Genomic DNA, 16967 nt, shown 5'->3' with positions numbered 1-16967 from the left:
GTGATCTGTGGTATACTTATTTGCCTTCGTAAAATAACTGAGTATAGTTTAATCTTCCCTTGATAACTGAGGGGTCTCACGTTGGCTTGGGTATGGGTCCGTGAAGCCTTGGTAGATTGCTGAGGCGTGACAGGCGCTTTATACTTTGAAGGATCTCAGAGTTCTGGGATTTGTATCTTCATGTTTTATATTTTCCTGTCTCCTCCCTCATATTCTTTCTGGTTTCTCTCATCACTGTCACTTTCCAGCGCTAATTCTCCACCATGACTTCCCGTGTTGAATTAGAGACACCATCCAACATGCTTGTCAGAATAAGAGAATAGGAAATGGGTTTCCATTTTGGAACTAGGATGCTCTGCTATGAGAAATGTGCTTAAGCTTTAGTTTTTGGTCAACCAGAGAGCCTTTTTTGCCTTTTGCATTCTTTGGTGGTATCATGGAAGTGCTGAGTGTGTCTGGTTAAGGAACATGGGTGTGCTTTGGCATATTAAAACAAAACAAAACAACATGGGGTTATCCTAATCTGTAAAATTGGAGTTGACTTGGCATTGCCTGGGTAATATTTTGCTTCCTCTCTGCCATGTGTAATCCTTTGTAGCATGAACCTGCCACTGTCTTTTTTTGCTTAACGCTTTTTTATCAATAGTATTTATGTTTCCTAAGGGTGTTTTTTTTAACATACCAAAGTTTTAACTTTTTAAATAGACAAATCTTTTGAAGTTTCGTGATTCTTTTTTTCTTCCAGTTTATTGTGATATAATTGGCATACAGTACAGTGTAAGTTTAAGGCGTACAACATAAAATTTACACACATCATGAAATGATTACCACAGTAAGTTTAGTGAATATCCATCATCTCATATAGATGCAAAATTTAAGAAATAGAAAAAATAATTTTCACTTGTGATGAGTACTCTCAGGACTTACTCTTAACAATTTTCATATATAACGTACAGCAGTGCTAATTCTATTTATCATGTTGTACATTACATTCCCACTGCTTATTTATCTTATAACTGGAAGTTTGTATCCTCTGACTGCCTTCATCCAATCCCTCCTCCCCCATCCCTGACCTCTGGTAACCACATACCTGATCTCTTTTTCTATATGTATGTTTGATTTTAAAACACAGTAGGCCTACAACATTATGTTAGTTCCTGGTGTGCAACATAGTCATTTAATATTTCTATACATTTCAAAATGATCACCATAATAAGTCTAGTTACTATGCTCTGCATTTTTGCATTTAGATTTCCAGTCCACCAAGGTGTGGCAATTATGAAGCAGTTCAAATATCAGCTATTCATTGAAGACTCCAAATCATGGTGTACACACACAGGTCTAGTATAGATATGCCTGCTCTTTTTTGAATTTCCTCTCTCTGATCCTTCTTTAATAAACGTGTTATGTTTTCAATGTGTAAATAACTTGATCTTCCTCTTCTTGGCCTTCCCTTTCCCTGAAAGGAAATGTTTTTCTATCATATTGATTAGAATGGTTGAACAGATTCAGTAGGCCCCCTGCATTTATATGCTGACAGATAGAATTTAGACAATGACAATTTAAAAAAAATTCCAGTTGTATATGTGCATTTTATATTTTAAAGTAGAGCCCTCAGCTGTTCTTCCCACCCCCTGCCCTGCTTCCTCGCGGCCTTTCATACTTTGAACTGGAATGATTTTAGCAAGTGTTGATCCCAAGTAGGTGGGCAATGCGTACACAGGCAACCTCAATGATGTACGCTTGAAGTAATGATTGCGTCTAAACAAATGTTCCACTTAGAAGTTCTCTGAATAATTTTAGCAATGGACCATGTGGTTGTATTTCTTAGCTTATCAAGGTACAACAGAGGGGAGTACACCATAGGTAATTGTGGAGGGCATTTATTCCGGTGTGTCACATAACACCTGTGCAGCCAATTTGTAAAATAAACTCAAGATTTTCCGTTCTAATGACCAACAGGAAACATTCACTTTTTGTTTCTCGCAGTGAAACTTGAGCTATCCTGGTGATGTAACAGGAATGAAAGAAGTAGAAGAACACAGGAAATTCCTACTTAGGTGTCATTTTCACTGCCTTTGCCATCTTGCTGAAAAGTGCAGACTGGGGGAGTAAACAATTACGCTTTTGACTTTAAACAATGCTCGTGTCTCAGTAAATAGTGGATATTCCAGGTATGTAGAGAAGTCCTCAGTAATTCCAGTTTATACAGAATTCCAGGACAAAGAAGAGAGAGATTTAAGACGTATGTTGAATTTTTTAATAGAAAGTAGTTCTCTGACAGATTTTCATTACCTTTTCATTTTATCGATTGACTGTTGGCAGACGTCACTACTACTCAGAATTGTGGCAGTTTGCAAAGAGATGGCTATACTGATTTAGAAGACGTCTTGGCCCATTCCATTCCTTGGCCCAGGAATAGATAGTGCAATTTTAAGAGTAAAGCTAAGCTGTTGTAACAAAAAGAAGTTAAGAAGAAAATTGTAATATTGAGGTATCTGGGAATAAAGTGAATAATATTTACATAACTTGTTTCACATTACAAAGATACGAAAGAATTAATGTGGCCATAATTTAAGGTTCCTGATTGGCTCCTCAACAATGCATTTGCCACAGGTTGAATATATACAGGTTGAAAAGTCTTCCATATCTTGAGAAGGCTGCTCTATTTCTATTTCTATTCGTAATTGTTCTTTAGTATATGAGAAATGTCTTGAAAATCTAGCCTTCAGCACAAGCCTCGGTTTTTTTCAGAAAGAAGAGTATATTAAACTTTTTCCTTTTTTAGGTTTTTATAGATCTTGCTTCTCTAGGGTGTTGCTAATTTTGCTTTCTCCTCTTTTTAATAATTTTCTAATTATTTTTCTTTTACATTGTCCTGCTGGATTTTCTTTTAGAATAGTTTTATGTGCTCTAGTCTGCTTAAAATTAGGTGATCTTTCCTAATTTTTACTGATTTACTAAGTCTTTAAAAGAAAATAAGGAAACCTCAGCTTCTTAGAAAAAACAAACATACCATTAGTGGGTACTTAGTGGGCTAGAGGCTCCACATAAAGATCATATGAATAATTTTAAGGATGAGACTTCCCCTCTGAAGTTAAGGTTAATAAGAATCTTTGTATACTTGGGTCAGAACAGCCAAATGCAAAGATAACCTACCCCAAGAGATGGTCACTAAAGTTCTTTTTAAGCAGGAGGGGGTTCTCTCAGTTAAGTCAGGGCAGCTGTACTACAAGCATACCTTTAGCAGGAGAAAATCAAAAGTGAATGATGTGAAGAAAGCCATGACTAACTCAAATCTGTATCTATATTATCTGTTTATATGTCTGTCTGTCTATCCTGTTGTAAGAATGTATTGTCAGGAGAAGTGTGGTGGTCTGTCTGATCCCTAGAGAAAAGAGAGCCAAGGAACACAGGCAACAATACATGGGCCAGTGTGTCTGCTTTTGTTGAGGTGAGAAGATGCCCTGAGCAAGCCTTGCTAGTATGCTGAATTGGTAAGAAAAGTAAAGGAAAATACATGTTGGAAATACAAATATTCATTCAACAAATATTGACTGCCTGGAGAAGAGTGGGTGCTGTGCTGAGTACTATGCAGACTCACAGGCTATGTGGTAGTAGATCCCTAATAACTGGTGGCTGTAATAATCATATCTTGCACAAGTTATTTTGCTCATAAGAAAGATCTTTGACCTAAATATAAGACCAGATACTATAAAGCTCCTAGAGGAAAACATAGGCAGAACACTCTGACATAAATGGAAGCAATATTTTTTTCAACCCAGCTCCTAGAATAATGGAGATAAAAGCAGAAATAAACAAATGAGACCTAAGTAAACTTAGAAGCATTTGCACAGCAAAGGAAACCATAAACAAAAAGACAACCTACAGAATGGGAGAAAATATTTGCAAATGACGAGACCCACAAGGGACTAATTTCCAAAATATACAAACAGCTTATACAGCTTAATACCAAAAAACCAAACAACTCAATCAAAAAGTGGGCAGAAGATCTAGACATTTCTCCAAAGAAGACATCCAGGTGGCCAACAGGTCTAGGACAAGAAAATAGAACATTGTATTGCTCAGAGTCTAAATTTACTTGGTATGATTTTATGGCTTTTTGATCCTCAAATTTTATCCCTCTCTGTCTTTTTTTATTGAGGTATAATTTACCAACAATAAAATGCATAGATTTTAAAAGTTAAAAAAAAAAAAGTCTTTGGAGCCAAGTTGGCTGGGGCTCAAATTGATGTGGTTTACATCATCTCAAAAAGAGAGACATGGACAAATGAAAACGAAACAGCAAGTGAAAAGGAAAGAAGTAGGAAACAATGCAGTGAGTGGAAGAAAAGCTAAAATAAGAAAAAAGTAAATCTATAATTGATATCTTCAGAGAGATAAGAAAAGATCAAGATCTTGGAGAAGGGATTGCTATTTTTAAAAAGAACTCTTGTGAATTAAAAATAGCACTGCTCAAGTTAAATATTCAGTAGAAGTTTGGAAGATAAAGTGGAGGAAATCTCTCAAAGTGGAACAAGAAGACATAGAATGGAAAATAGGGACAAAATAAGAAAATGAGATTAATCTTGGAAGCCCAATATTTGACTAATAGGTTTTCAAGAGATAGAACAAAGACAGTGGTTGAGAAGAAAGATGCAGAAGGCAAATTGCTTAACAAGTGTGAATATCTTTGGTAAGGACTGACACTGTGTTGAATAGGTTTGGGATAGACCAGTGAGAGGAACACAGAAAACTAAGCAATGGAAGGGAAGACAATTACTCCCTAAAATACTTTTAGGGAGAACAAAAAGTTGTACAAAAAAGGAAATATAACTAAAACCCATTAAGTGTGTATACTCAACTGTGAAAGATAATCACATTATCATAAAATGGCACTGGCAGTAGAGTGGTGAGCATAGCTGCCTTCCATAATCATAAAACATACACCCTGAAAACTAATTTAGCAAAAATGAAATATATTGAGAAGGGAGAGGAAGAGTGTGTATGTGTGGGAGGGGAGAAGAGAGTTAAATTCTTCCATAATAGAAAATTAATCTATAATATCTAAAAATCAAGAAGTATTTTAATATTTCTATTAAATATAACTATATCATATGTATGTATATTAATACAGATTACATTTATATTAATTAAAAATTCACATGACCATAATCATATAAGCACATTATTTTAAAATATGGAGGCAAATGCCAGAATGAAGTTTAAAGGATTGACACTAGTTACCTCTGGGGAAGGGGAAGGTTGTGGCAGGGGACTCATTGTTTTTCATTTGAAACTGTGTTGAACTATTTGATTAAAATATATATGTGTGTATGTAATAATGACAATTACTTTAATAAATTACATATTCTTCCAAGTTCTATGTCCAAGATTTCAGCTCAGTGCTGTTCTTTTTTTTTTTTTTAATTGAAGTATAGTTGATTTACAATATTGTGTTAGTTTCAGGTATATAGCAAAGTGATTCAGTTATATATCTTTTGGGGGGGGTTATTTTCCATTATAATTACTACAAGATACCGAATATAGTTCCCTGTGTTATACAGTAAATCCTTACTGCTTGTCTATCTTTTGTATAATAGTGTGTATCTGTTAATCTCATACTCCTAATTTATCTCTCCCCGACTCCTTTTCCCCTTTGGTAATCATTAATTTGTTTTCTATGTCTATGAGTCTGTTTCTGTTGTGCATTGGTTCATTTGTATTATTTTCAAGATTCCACATGAAAGTGATATCATATAATATCTGTCTTTTTTCTATCTGACTTACTTAGTATGATATTTTCTGGATCCATCCATGTTACTGCAAATGGCCTTATTTCATTTTTTTTATGGCTGAGTAATAATCCATTGCATATATATATATGTGTGTGTGTGTGTATATCATAGCTTCTTAAACCAGTCTGCTGCTGGTGGGCATTTGGGTTTTTTCCATGTCTTGTCTATTGCAGATAGTGCTTCAGCACTGTTCTTGATGCTATGGTACAATAATGAAGTCCATAATTCTTGTACTAGTGTGTAATACCTTAAGTGGCATAAATGAGAGATGGGTGTGTGATGGAGGCGGGGAGGAGTGAATACAGTTATGTTCAGTCTATATTTAAGTGAAGCTAGTTTTATGTCTTTTCTACATAGATTGGAAAACAAGCTCAGGGCATAAGAGTAGCTGAAAGTTACAGGAGAAATGGAAAAGAAAGGAGACTAGAGTCTCCAGCTGGTTGTTAATTCCATGATATAGTAAGTAAGTTCCTGTAGTGGTAGAAACTGGTTAATCACTGAGGCATCCATCATGGTTGGAAAATTCATACCTCCTCAACACAGACCTTGCATTCAGATAAGCAGAGGGTTGCAGTGCACCACTGGGATGTAAACTAAGATATTGTCTCCCCTTAAGGAATTAATAGTCTAGTGGAACATAAAATAATAGAGAAGATTCAAACTCAAATGTATTAATTTTTTTTGTAGTTAAATAAGCTCACCCTTGAAGTTCAGCAAAGTGAAAAATTAGAAGGTTTGAGTTGTCAAAAGAGCTTCACGAAGGAGTCAGGACTCAGTGGACTTTGAAGGGAGGAAGGATTAGAATTGCAAAGGAGAGAGGAGGCGGCATTTCTGGGACCACAGCTGTGAACACACAGAGGTGGTAGTGAACATGGTGTGTTTAGATCAGTGTTAAAAAAAAATAAAAAAGGCTGATAGTGTCGAGTTCTGTGGAGCGAGCACTGGAGCAAGTATTAAAGAGATACAAGGGAGCTACATTATAGAAGATACCAAAAGTCAGAAAGAAGAGTTTGGATTTGATGTATTAAAGATGGTAGTCTCCAGAACAAGGGAGTGGCCGTCGCCTTCTCCTTTTCTACAGAGCTGTTGTTAAACATTTACCAGCTTACCACTGAGCAGTGGTAAATAATCTTTTTTAAGGAACATGAATTTTGCAGCTTGAGATTAGAATAAAAATGAAAATAAAACATTAAGATGCTTATAACATTCATGTCCATTTCAGTGCTCTGGAATGCTGTAAATCTCAGGGATGCATTTCTTTGGTTGGGATGCTTGCAGTTAAATCAATTCTAATTAATGCAAGATGTACCTTAATACTTAAGAATGACCCAAATTTCATAATGTGTCTCTGGTTTGTTAATAAGTAAGAACTAGTAATAAGTAAATATAGACACTTTCTAGCCAAGTCTCTGGGGTATCCAGAATCTAGAAATGGGGGAAATGTATAGCTGTATAAATACAGATTTTTGTCAAATGAAATACACCTATAAACTTTTTTTGTAGAAAGCATGAGAAAAATTTAACTAGGTTGGTATTAGTGAAAAAAGTAATATACAGCAACAGTGACTAAGTCCCTTTTACACTGTGGGTTTTTTTTTTTTTTTGGATTTGAAATAATTCTTAGTAAGAAATTCTTTCCAGCAATTTGTGTTAAAGCCATTTTGAGCTGTAAGCTTATTTTGAAAAATAAATTAATGTTAATTTAAAATAGAGAATGAGTTAAAGATGTTGGCTTGAATTAGAAAAAAAAACAATTTGAGCCAGCATACAGTTCTGTTAGGTACCAATAGTTTATTCCTGTTTGTCTTTTCAAATTCACTAAATTAAATTTGGGAGGGAAGGATTCTTTTAATTCACTTTGTATACTTGATTAAGTTTCCTTTAAGTTTCACCATGTTAACATTTAAACATAATGCAGGAATGGATTTTGGAGGAAGAGAAATTGCAGCATGATGAAAGTTAACTGACACAGGTTTCTCCTTTATGCCCAAGTTGTGTTGTGATCCTGTGGAGTAAAGAAAAATATATTAGAGCAGTTTATCCTTATGAGAAGTATTATATTTGAGCAGTCTATTCCTCAACTCAAAGAACTATTCAATTTATGCCCAAGTTTCTTGTGGCCTAGACAATATATTCTATCTTTAAATTTCCTCCCTTGATGTTTTTTAAGAGTTACTATTAGACTTCAGGGTGTTTTTTGTTGTTGTTGTTGTTGTTGTTGTTAAACCAAGACCTTTCCTTATGCTAGTGATTATTTTTTTTTAATTCTCTTTAAATAATGGTAAGGTTTATTTTCAAATGAGTTAGATTTTTCAAGTTGAAAATAATCCATTTCCAAAGATATCACTGAACCAAGTCTGACATCTGAAATTTCCTTTCAATTTGTTCTTGGCATTGTTGGGTCTTAGGCATTCCCTGGGTTTATTAGACCATGTGAAGCTCTTATGACTCTCAGTTGATATAATAAAACCCGTTCATATAAATTTCTGTTATTGTTCTGCGTGTTTGCTGATTTGGCCCACTTGAGTCATTCTGATCTAGATTTAACAGATTATATTTTGAAAGTAAGAAACTAAATGATCCTGTGTAGTTATGTCAGAGTATTTAAGCATCTGGATTTACTTTCAGTCTAGATTAAAGATCTCTGGGAAATGGGACTCAACACTTTTTGCATTTGCCTTTGAGAGGTAACGTAACTGACTTATACATGAAAGTGGAGTTTCAGGCCGAATGGGATCTAGTGAGATTTCAGCTACTCTAGTAAACAAAATAGAAATGAAGGACAGACATTGTGGATCATACCTCTTACTAGATCATGAAAATGTATCACTGATCTGTTTAGGTAAGAGCTCAGTTTGCACCTTTAAGCATGACTTGAAGAGTCTACTTCAAGAATCCAGATAGTTCTTTGACCTGGCTAACCCAGAGTAAATACATATTTGTTAAATAAATGGTAGGTAAGAAAATCATAATCTAGAAAAATAATCTATGATTTCAAACTAACCTTATATTTTTACTTGAAATCTTCTACTTTTCTAAATGTAAAATTTAAGTAACAATCTGTGTTATTTTATTCTTGGATTTACCCAAGTAAAATTAAGGGCTTTATCTGCAGTCTATTTTTGCATCGTGATAATTTATCCATTAGAAGCAATTTTGACATCTTAAAGATAAAGCAGCATCTTCTGCCGAGAAGTCCCAGAATAGAATCAGCACATTAATAAGCCTGCCCCTCGTCCACCTGAAATCAATCAACTGAGTAATATTTGTCAGTTATTCACAGGTTATGCCTGTATTTATATTTCTTTTCCGAGTCTTTTAATTTGACTAACTGCTGGCTACTGACTGCATTAGGTTTTGTTGGTAGACCAAAAAGGTAGGGAGCTTACCAAAATGACAAACAATGACAAATACTTAAATTCCCAAAGCAGATTCTTTAAAAAAAAAAACCTTTTGTATGAATTTTAAAGAAATTCTAATTGATTTTATGACTAATTAACAATCAAATCTATCACCAAAACAGCTACTACTGCTTGCTTGATTTTAACTAATAGATATCAGTCAACTGATGATTGTTAGTACAAACATGATTACTCTATGGGGTATATTATTTGGCTAATATATTATGGATATTATTGCAGGATTTTGCATTTAATTGTCAGTCAAGTAAAAAGGAAAAATAAGAGTTTTTCACAAAATGCCCATGGGGGTAAGGTGGGAGTAGAGTGAATTTTCTTTTTGCTTTGAACACAGCAGAGATAAAGATTAATAGACATGTTTACATGCATCAGTTGCCAACTAGTTGCCATCCAGATGAATACATGACAATATATTTGTTGTGCTCCAGCACTCTGGTTTTTGTGAAGCTCATTTATATCTGAAAATTTAAGGAAAATTTTATTCATTCATTTATTCAACAGATCTTTATGTAGTGAGGAATTAGATGAGGTTGGAGATAGGGGCTGGGGCCAGGCCATGTAGGGTCTATTTTAAGCCATGGTGTTTGGACTTTTTTGCAAGCAAATTGGGCAATAGTTGAAGGATTTTAAACAGGAGAGTAAACAAAAGTTTGATTTGCTGTCTAAAAATACCTGTGCTGAGTAGAATAAACGGTAGTTAAGGCAAGAATGAAGGGGCCATCCATGAATGACTGAAAAATTGTGCTGAACACTGGAATTTGACACAACATTGTAAAATGATTATAAATCAATAAAAAATGTTAAAAAAAAAAGAATGAAGGGGCTGTTACAATAGTAAAGGCAAGAAAGGCTGGCAGCATGAAACTGATAGTGGAGTGAACAGAGTATTTGAACTCCACCTAATATCTGAACACTTTTTTCTTAGATGAGAGATGATCTTTACCCTCTTTTTATTTTTCACCTGAAGTTTTGGACGAGAGCTACACATCACTGCCATCTCATCCACTCAATAGTAAGACCTAGAACAGAAATATACTACTGGGTATGCAAAACAGATAACAGACAACAGGACATATAGACTTATTAAATATTAACTTTTAATAGTTCTAAGTGAGTAATTTTCAATGGACAGAGCAAGGAAACGCTTTCTCTGTGTTAAATAACTTAAGATAATAGTTGGTGAGAACACAGTTCCTGTATCGCTGTAGTTAATTTCCTACTGAGTGGAGACGCATCGTGCAAGGAGGTCCTATAGGGTATGAAACTGCCAGGAACAAATGTTGAGGTTGCTTTAGCTTTGGCCCTATACTCCAGCGACATCACCAAATGATTTATAATTCTGATATAAGAGTTCTGAAAAGTCTTGGTGGAGCATTTTGATTTGGACATTTCAGACAATGACTTAGTGAGGTCGGTGTGGCTGAGGAGAGATGTCATCACTTCTTTTTCTGGCATTCCGACTGAGTGTGTAGCACTCTGTTTAAGTCAGCATGCTTTTCATCTGTTTGAGGAGATGATACACATGTGGAACAATGAACAAAATAGCTTGAACACTGAGCATCACAGTATGATAAAAAAAAAAGTATAGACTTCCAAAGCAGGCATAATAGTTTGAAATCTTGCTTCTTCCTCCTACCAAATGCATGATTTTAGGTAAATTATTAACCTCATCAAATCTCTTAGTTTTACCTTAGGGAAAAAATGGAAATATGGATACCTTTTTTTTTCTTTTCCAGTTTGTTAGGATTAAATAAAAAGCCTGAATGGAAATTAAGAGAAAAGAAAACTTGAACGATAGTAGGTACTTAAAGTATGTTTTAAGTTTCAAGGAGGGATTTTGAATTTCAGAGCAAGGAAGGTGTCCTCACATTGAAGGAGTTAGGATAACAGTTGATAAGAAAACAGCATTACCAATGGTAGGGAGGGTATAGCTCAAGTGGTAAAGTGCATGCCTAGCATGCACAAGGTCCTGGGTTCAATCCCCAGTACCTCCTCCAAAACTAAATAAACCTAATTACCCCCCCCAAAGGAATTAAAAAGAAAACAGCATCCCCATATGTTCTGAGTGTCTCCAGGTTGGAGATGAACCACGCAAAGGTTGGAAGCATTTGCATTATTGAATAATCAGAGACGAATGCAGAAAATGTGCAGATTGTAAAGTACAGGCAAATATAAAAGAATTGGAAAGATGAGTATGGGCTTTCAGTAAACTGGAATCTATTTGTCTAGGAAGGCTGATTACAATGTGGCTAAGCCTGTGGGAGAAGGGGTGTGACAGGAAACTGGAAATATCTATTACCTTTCTCTTCTGCACAGCAATTCTCTTCCCCAGCCAGGATCCGGGCCAGGAGAGCCAGCCAAACCAGATGATCTTTGTTTCCCTTTTCCTGGTTCAATTTCTGCAGGACTCTGACTCCCAGCCAGAGTGACTCCCAGCCAGAGTAACTCAAAAGGTCTCTGCTTTCAGCAGCAAGTTCTACTGCCAACTTGTCTCCACATCTGCAAAATCAAGGTAGACTTTTCCACTGCCAAAGGCACTGCACAAAAAGCAGAATGACTTTGATTTCTTAGAAGCAATGATATGTAAGGAAAGTCTGTGTTATGCAAAGAAGTTTAAGGTGTGCTTTATAAAATAAAGAGAACTGTGAATCGGTGCTTAACCTCAAGCCATTAGGGAGCTCAGAATCTAATCTAAGAAACTATGACTATGTGAAATGAGATTGCCCTGAGATTCAAATGGTAAAATCCACCCTTAAAGGACTGGTGAAGAGGGGCACTTAACTCTGTGAATTGAAGCTGAGATGTGCTGCATGGAGTTGCTATTAGGAGTAAATTAGAAAATACACACAAAGTACCTAGAACTGTACCCTGTGTGCAGTGTGTGCTCAAAAAAATGGGAGCTGCTACTGAGTTCCAGCGGTGTTAACTAATTTGCCTAGTGAGAAAAATCTCCTGGAGGGATTTGTTGAATTTAAAGATTGCCAAGACCCTCCCAGAAAATTCTGTTTCAATTGGCCTGAACAGGGTGTGGGAAGTGGAATCCCTACAGTTCACAAATGTGTCAGAATTCTTTAGATTTCTCAATTTTAGAAAACACCATCTTAGTCAAAAGGTACACACTTCCAGGTATAAAATAAAGTCCTGGGGCTGTCTTGTACGCCATGGTGACTGTAGTTAATAACACTCTATTGTATATTTCAAAGTTGCTAAGAGAGGAGATCTTAAAAGTTCTCATTAGAAGAAAAAAATTTTTGCAACTATGTGTGGGGATGGATGTTAACTAGACCTTGATGGGGTTCAGAGTGCGCCTCCCCAAAATATGCCACTTTGGCACATGGGTTATTTTGAGATGAAGACAGCCAAGGCCCCAGAGACTTATGAAGAGCTTTTACTCTTGCCCTTAACTGCCTAAAAGAATTTAGATTGGGGCCCCAGCTCAGAGAGAGAGCTAATACCAGAGATTAACATTTATTGGAATGACCTACGTGTATGGCAGGACAAACACCTTATTATCAGATACCTGCTCTAACTGTCCTGTGAATTACCCTCCTCCCCTTTGAGGCTCCAGGACCCTATCTCATTCCTTAGCTCAGGACAGCACAGAAGCCTTGACAGCCTGACTTGCCCTTAGGTATCATACGCTTTGGACTCCCATATGTGCATAATTTAATTTGTCTTTTTCCTGCTAACATGTTTTATGTCAACTTAATTATTAGATCAGCCAAAGAACTTAGAAGGGTAGAGGAAATTTTTTCCTCCCCTACAACTTACGTGTGGTGATCATAAATACCAAATCATTGTGTTGTATACCTGAAACTAATGTTACATGTCATTTATACCTTGACTTAAAAAACAAACAAACAAACAAACAAACACACAAAAACTACTTTAAAGCAATGGTCCTTAAGGTTTAGGTGCTTCAGGCTCACCTGAGTACCCCACCCTTAGAGTCCTGGGTAAGAGGGAAGATTCTGCATATTTATGAGTCTGGGGTAATTCTTATGCTAGTAGTGATGCAAAGTGCCTTTACCCCACTGAAAATAAATGTCCCCTTAAAGAGATTCATTGATGTCTTGTAGACTATTCCCAAACTTTGGCTCTTGGTCCATATGTCAGAATTATGGGGTGGGAAGTGGAGGGAAGGGAGAAAGGTGGTGTCTTAAAATTCAGATTTCCAGGCTTATCCTGCTGAGATTTTTAATCAGTAGATCTGGGGTGGGGCCTGAGCATCTGTATATTCTAAGTTTCTCAGGCAAGTCTGATGTGCACCCTGATTTGGGACCCATTAGACTCTACCTACCCCAGAGCAAAGCAACTTGATTGATACAAATGTGCCTTGGGAAAGAATGTGCTGACAAGAAACTTGAATTACTTCAGATCCTTCATTCTCTCTGACTCCTTGGATTTCTATTTGTGTTTAGTTTAAAAGAGTGGAAAAGAGTGTAAATTGCAAAGTGTACAGGCAGACCTCATTTTATTGTGCTTCGAAGATATTGCATACTTTACAAATTGAAGGTTCGTGGCAATGCTGCACAGAGCAAGTCTATTGGCGTCTTTTCCTCCAACAGCATTTGTTTTCCTTATGTCTCTGTGTCACATTTTGGTGATTCTCAAAATATTTCAAACTTTTTTATTATGATTATGTTTGTTATGTGATCTGTGATCAGTAATCTTTGCTGTTACTATTATAGTTGTTTTGGGAGGCCACGGACAGCACCCATATAAGGCGGCAAGCTTAATTGATAAATACTGTGTGTGTTCTGACTGCTCCACAGGCTGGCCATTTCCCCACCTCCCTCCCTCTCCTCAGGCCTCCTTTATTCCCTGAGACACAGCAATATTGAAATTAGGCCAGTTAGTTACCCTACAATGGCCTCTAAGTGTTCAAATGAAAGGAAGACTCACATGTCTCTCCCACTTTAAATCAGAAGCTTGAAATGATTAAGCTTAGTGAGGAAGGCATGTTAAAAACTGAGACAGGCCGAAAGCAAGACCTCTTGCATCAAACAATTAGCCAGGTTGTGGATGCAAAAGAGAAGTTCTTGAAGGAAATTGAAAGTGCTACCCCAGTGAACACGCGAATGATAAGGAAGCACAACAGCCTTAATTGCTGACATGGAGAAAGTTTGAGTCGAGCCTTAAGATGTGACTGAACTACTGCAATCTCATGATAAACCCTTAACAGAGGAGGCATTGCTTCTTATGGGTCTGCAAAGAAAGTGCTTTCTTGAGGCGGAAACTACTCTTAGTGAAGATGCTGTGAAGATGATAGAAATGAAAACCAAGAATGAGAGAATATGACATAAACTGAGCCGATAAAGCAGCAGCAAGGTTTGAGAGCACTGACTCCAATGTTGGAAGAAGCTCTACTGTAGGTAAAGTGCTATTAAACAGCATCGCATACTACAGAGAAATTGTTCATGAAAGAAAAAGTCAGTCGACGTGGCAAACTTCATTGTCTTATTTTAAGAAATCTGCACAGCCACTCCAGCCTTCTGATCAAGCAGCGGCCATCAACACTGAGATAAGATTCTCCACCAGCCAAAAGATGATGACTTGCAGAAGGGTCTGATGATGGTTAGCATTTTTTAACAATAAAATATTTTAAAATTAAGATTTATACTTTTAAAGGACATTAAACTATTGCATACTTAATATGCAAAAGTGTAAATAAACATGACTTTTATATGCATTGGGAAACTAAAACATTTATGTGGCCTGATTTATTGTGGTGATCAGAAACTGTAACCCATAATATCTCCAAGATACACCTATAATATTTTTATTTGGTAGGTGCACATTTTAGCTCATATGTGAGATATTTATTAAATTTGAATAGTATCTTTAAAATGGACATTTCCTGTTTTATTTCAATCATAAATTGTTTTAAAAATGAAGAGCAAATCAAGAAAATAATGATTATTAGTGATTATTGCATGAATATTACTTTTTGGCATATAGAAGAAGGGGATGTTAAAAATGATCCACACTTTGGTTTGTGTTCAGTCTGAAAAGCTTCCCAGAATTCCCAAAAAAGTCCTCAATACGTAAATTGTCATTATTTTGGGAAGAAAAAATGTGTATTTTTGTTACTTTACTATATTATGAAATTTCACTCTAGAAAAACCCATTGGGCTTCTGTTGCTTTGTTTTCTTTCTTTGTTTCTTCTTTCTTGTATTTTAAATTGATTTTTCTTCCTTTTCTTGAAAAAAAGTGTCTTATTTCCAAATCTGGCCCATATTTACAATCTAGTTCATAGCCAAGCCTTGAATTGTACAGAATTTCCATTGCAATTAAACTAATGTTTAAATAGCCTTCAAAAACATATATACTCAGGGGGAGGGTATAGCTCAAGTGGTACAGTGCATGCTTAGCATGAATGAGGTCCTGGGTTCAATCCCCAGTACCTCCTCTAAAAATAAATAAATAAATAAACCTAATTACCTCCCTCCCCATGCCCCCCCATATATATATATATATATATGTATGTATGTGTATTACTCCATTGCACTGTCAACTGCATCACACATGGTGAATGTATGGTTCTGCATAGCAAAATAAAAATGGTAAATGCATTTAAACCTCTAAAAAAGATGAGCCACTTAGTTCAATATGCTATATGTATTATATATGTCACTTGTTCCTTAAAATATCACTGTTGGTTTTACCTAAAATAGAACAAGTTAATCAGGATAGAGAGAAAATAGATTTTTATAGTATAAAAATTAATAAACAGAAACCTCAATTAAAAGAATCAGGAGGCCAGGAGGGGGGAGCCCACGAGGGGGAGCCCCATAGGAAGAAGAAAGACTTCCCCTTCCTGCCTGGTGAGAGCTCAGCCAATGAGAGACCGCAGCTCAGTCAATGAAAAGCCACTATACTTGGAATTTTCAGTTCCTCCAGTGGACTCTTTGGTTACTATAGACTTCCTCTGCCCCTCTTTTAAAAGAGTTTTCTCCTTGCTCTGTGAGTACTTGCCTGTGGCTCAGCATGGTTCCAGATGCCATTTGCAATTCTTTGTTGATCTCAAATAAACCCATTTTTTTACTGGATAAATAACTGGCAGTCTGTTTTAAGGCGACGATAACCAGCTCTTTGTCTTCCTCCTCTCCCATAATAATTCAAGAAAAACCAAAGAACCAGTTAAGATCTCCAAGTGTGCTTTGATTTGTGACCTAGGCATATGCTTCACAGCCCAGAGGAATTTGTTTCTTAAGTGTTTGGCATTTCAAAAATTTGTGTATGTCTGTACAATGGTAATTTCAGGAGAAGTTGCATTTTAAATATGGTAAACATGTTGAAGAGTATTTTAAGTGAGTTGATTATCTATCATCTTGTGGCAAAAAGTTTTCTAATGATTAAAAGAGTTCTGTTGTTGTTGTTGAGGGGAGGAGGTAATTAAATTTATTTGTTGATTTAAATGGAGGTACTGAGGACTGAACCCAGGACCTCGTGCATGCTAAGCATGCACTTGGCCACTTGAGCTATACCGTCCCCCAACAATGATTCTTAAATAATACCATTTAGGAAGTAGTGTTAAGATATTGTCACCAAGTTTAATTTAAATAGTAAACCGTTTTGCATATTCTAATGGCAGCACTTAGTGAAAGTATGTTTGGGAATATAATTTCTTCAGTGAGCTATTTGTGAATTCATGGATGTGGATGACCAAGAGTATTGTCTCAGATGGGTTGAGTTCTCCCTCCTCCGGGCTGCTTGACCTCCTGGACACACGGTCATGCATCCACA

The 16967-nt window shown here is 36.2% G+C and overlaps 1 protein-coding gene across 15 annotated transcripts in view; it reads left to right on the top strand.

The window, feature by feature from the left end:
• Positions 1–16967, top strand: part of OTUD1 (OTU deubiquitinase 1) — a 51328-nt gene that overhangs the window by 6195 nt on the left and 28166 nt on the right. The window contains exon 2 of one of the 15 annotated variants that reach the window (XM_072954912.1): positions 1251–1339. The exons of the other annotated variants lie outside the window; for them this stretch is intronic. The gene's annotated coding sequence lies outside the window, so the exon portion shown is untranslated. The remainder of the gene's footprint in view (positions 1–1250; positions 1340–16967) is intronic. 15 annotated transcript variants of the gene reach the window in all.

This window comes from Vicugna pacos, chromosome 35, assembly GCF_048564905.1.
Source record: "Vicugna pacos chromosome 35, VicPac4, whole genome shotgun sequence".
NCBI classification, from domain to species: Eukaryota; Metazoa; Chordata; class Mammalia; order Artiodactyla; family Camelidae; genus Vicugna; species Vicugna pacos.
Note: the sequence above shows the minus strand (reverse complement) of the source record. Positions and strands in the feature narration are given on the sequence as shown.